At 35.8% G+C, this 4,297-nt stretch overlaps 1 protein-coding gene across 2 annotated transcripts in view; it reads right to left on the reverse strand.

Annotated features, from left to right (window-relative positions):
• cdh22 (cadherin 22) overlaps positions 1-4,297 on the reverse strand; it is a 159,229-nt gene that overhangs the window by 64,472 nt on the left and 90,460 nt on the right. The window lies entirely within an intron of this gene.

Below are 4,297 nucleotides of genomic sequence, written 5' to 3' on the forward strand. Positions count from 1 at the left end.
ATATATATTTATTTTTTTTTTTGTCCTGCTAATCGACACATTTACTCATGATCTGATCGTAATTCATTTACCTATGAGTTAATTTTCCCTTTTCTGTATTTTATTTCATGTATATGTATTGTTATTTCACACCATCTTGCTTTTGACTAAGCATATATATAACCAGTCATTTAATACTTCATATGAGTTTGTTTTTCTCGGTAGTTAAGTACCATCTCATTTACAACTTGACTATAATCTTATTTCCTGAATATTTGTTACATCGTATTTTAATCTATTGTAATTCCAATTCCTTTTGGAACCTGTGGCCAGAATGTGACCGCTGAACAACAACAAAACAAGAACTCTGACTAACCTCCAGTTGATACACTATTTATAGCAACCAAGTAACTCCCATTCCTTACAGTAACCTCTAAGTTGATGACAACATTACCTTGATTTATTGGTTGTCAATGCTGGTACAAAATGTCTACATGGAACTTATGAATTGATTTATCACTGATAAGGAAAATGGAAACATGAAATAGCAAACTGACAAGCCCCCACATATTAGATCACTAAGGGAGTGACAGTAAAAATGTAGGGGGTGCATGGATTGATGAAGATCTCTGTGATAAAGAGCTAGGTGAATTTATTTGGTTGAACTGCAGCATATTTAAGTCATGCAGGCTTACTGAAGAGCACATTTTAATCTGAAGGTATCTAACATAACCTATCAACTGTTTGATTTAAGACATCTATGCAACAGTCAAATGCTGTTTTATTATAAGATGGTGTGTGCTCTATAAATCTCTCTTATGCTCTTGTGGTAAAAAGTAGTGCTAAAACATGGCATATAAGCAAAATTATATCCCAGTACAGCTAAAAAAATATCAAGAAAAAGTTTAATTTTTTTTTTCAATAATTTCATAAAACTAAGCTAATACAATAGATTCATCAAACATACATTTAAATATTCCAAGCATTTATTTTTAATGAGTATGACTTCAACAGAATGAACATTCAAAATTCAGTATCTCAGAAAATTTGAATAATGTGAGTAAATCATATAAACAATAAGTCTAGGGAAAAGCATAATAGGAAACTCTGCATTAACAAATAGTTTAGCTACAGCCTTGAGAAGATGGTCAGGGTGATACGTTCAAAAATCTGCATAGGTTTCATAAGGAGTGAACCGACGCAGGAGAAAGAGCATCAAGAACAACTGTGCACCAACCCATGCATATAAAACAAGTGAGACGAGAGATAGAAATATATGAAAAACTGAATAAGAATACAAAGCTCTAATTTAATTATCTGTGTGGTATGGGCAGTTAATATATAAAATGGTAAACTTAAATTTTGGTACAGCTACTGCAAAGGTTTGGTCAACTTTATCTTTCCAGCTGGTTCTGTTTTTTTTAAATGTGTTAAACTCTTCCATATATTAACATCATCTTTTTTTGTACAGATAAATCAGCACAAATGGAAATTAAAGTGTATTTTTCCTTTTGAGGATTAGTTGCTGCAAAGGGCATTTACAACTGCTAAAATATTTTTGCAAGTAGCTTTTTTGGTTAGTTTGTGGACTCTGGGTTTGCAAACACCAGACAGACTGTTAGATTGTTTGTCAAACAAATTACATTTAGTCATCAAATGAGGCCAAAGAAAATTAGTATGCAGTAGGTCTTTCATCAACTCCCTTATCTTTTTCTCTAAATGGAACTGTATATTTAGGTCTGCTTCCCTTTCTTTTTACAAACTGTCATCATTGCACCTGATGAAGACTATTTTAATTCAAATATACACCTCTCTTGTACAATGCACCCTTCACAGGATGTGACTCTCAAATTAGGGAATCAAATTCTGTTCAAAGATTGTAAAAGGAAGAGACAGAGAGGTGCCAGGGCTGAAAAGTGAACCTAACCGACCTCCAATAAATCAAAGCGTTGTTCCTCCCTGTGATTTGAAGACATTCCAGGCATAGTGGTAAGAGGAGCATCAGTCCCTCATCCCAACATCCCCTTTGGCTCTTTAGTGGGCACTCTGGACATGCTTTTCTCTCACTCTCATTCACCTTCTATCTGTAATCATAATTCAAAGCTGTCTTTGCAATGTAACTATAGTTCAATCCACTGAGGAAACCACGGGAGAAGGGAAATTGCCCTGTCCTCCTAGTTAATATTTTATAAAGACTTAATTAAATACAGACTTCTAATACCCTTCCAGGGATTTTCATTTAGTATTTGTCGTAAAACTGCAAAATAACGCATGCCTGTACCCTGATATTGCCTCCCTCATCCATTTTCTCCCACATTCTTTTGTCTGTCTGTTTTTGCCCTCTCTCACCATTGTGAATCATCTGGAAGAGAAATACAAGAACAGTCGAGGAAAAATATACTGCTGGGTACTTTGAGGTATCAATATTTCAGTTAGGATAATAAAAAAAGTTTCATTGGTCCAGACTCTGAGAGATATCCAATAAAAGTGAGCTTACTCCTTCATCGCAGAGTTTTTTTTTTTTTTCTTCCGGACACTCACTCTTACTCAGCCGTTGTTTCTAAATTAGATTGTGTAGAAATGTGTATGCATTTGGGATATGTTTTCATTAAATGTTGATCCACTTGCACAAATACTATGACTATGGAAACATCATTCTACCTACATGTGCTCCAAGTCACACATACACACAACCTACTGTGTGTGCTCATTCACAAACCCCCACACACAAGTAAAAACATTGTGGGTTTTCCTTTCTCCAGGATTAATTTCCACCCTCAGGCTTTCTATACCCATCTTTCTGTCAGTGTATCCTCCTTGGTGTGATTCAAGCTGGCAGACAAAAAAACAAAACAAAAAAACTAAGTTAACTTAGCTAAAGTGTACTTTGAGTACCAAAGGTCAGAATGAGAGTGCAAGTCCTTCGCACTGCAAAAACATAACCTGGGGTGCAAATATGACATAAATAATTAAACAGAAAAAAAAAAAAGAAATATCAAGCTTTCCTTATATCAATCAAAGCACAAGTGTAAACATGTTTATTTCCTTTAATTCACATAAAGTTAAAATGTTTTTTCCCTCACTTATCATCAATAAATCAAATGACATATTTTGTGTTTTAGCTTCAGATTAGCCTGACCATTTCCTTCTTAAGCAATTTTGACATATAATATATTTGACATTTGAAGGTAAAAATGGTGCCTAGTAAACTCTTTTCACTGATTCTACAAAAGGCTTTAACTCACATTCATGCAGTGCAGAATGAATAGAACACACACAGAAGTGTGATTATACTGCTTGAATCCTTGAACGAAGCACTTAAGCTTTGTTTTCCAACAGAGTCGGTTTAGGATGCTGTTGTATTCTGCTTCACTCACTTCAGCAACACAGACCTCCCACCCTAACTTGATCTGACCATTTCTTCCATCTTATTAGGATCCCACATTTCCACTCAAACACTGTGACTAATGATAGACACTCTTTCTTCCTCTCTAGCCTGTCTGTCTTCAGCAAATGTGTGTGGGGCCACCGGACTTATCTGAAAAAACGGGCTACAGGTCCAGATTAAGTCAGCACTCGAGTGTCCTGCACAGAATAGATTTGTGTGATTCTACAAAATTGCATCAACCATAGTGAAGAGAATACTCCCAAGGTGGGAAGGCTACTCTGTCTTGTTACAATACCAATGTAATCCACCTAATTCACCTTTCCTCAGTGAATTTAAAGCATATGCTTGGAGATACTGGAGTTGCCACAAATAAATGAGCAGATGGTGAGCTCTTGATAAGACCCATTGTCGTTGGTGTTAAACTTAGAATAACTTTTAGGATTTAGTGAACGAAGTCATTTGAAACCAATAGGTACATGTAATGATTGTGTCATTTTGTCTCAAAATGTTTAGCATTACATCCCCTGCTGTCATCTGAAACACCCCAGAAAATTACAGGTATCAACCTTCATAGCCACCTAACAAAAAGATCAATTTGCAAAACGGAAGGGTTGTGTATCTAAGAGCATTGTCCATCACACCGAATCACTGCAGTGGACCTTAGCTCACAAGATAAACAACAAGCATCCTGGAGTCCAGCTGTCATCTGCAGATGTAGAGTTATTTGGGGGACATAAGCTTCTGAGTGGTAGGAAATGCTAAACTGATTTCTGGCATAGTGTTGGATGAGGTGCCTTTACAACCATTTTTAATTAGGCCTGAGTAAAAAATAACAGATAAACTATTAAAAAGAGATAAAGGGCTGCAAACATCAGGAGGTCCACCTGAAACAGTTACAACTAGAAATTGGTAAATAGGGCTGTCAAAAAG

Source organism: Poecilia reticulata, linkage group LG5 (assembly GCF_000633615.1).
Source record: "Poecilia reticulata strain Guanapo linkage group LG5, Guppy_female_1.0+MT, whole genome shotgun sequence".
Lineage (NCBI taxonomy): Eukaryota > Metazoa > Chordata > Actinopteri > Cyprinodontiformes > Poeciliidae > Poecilia > Poecilia reticulata.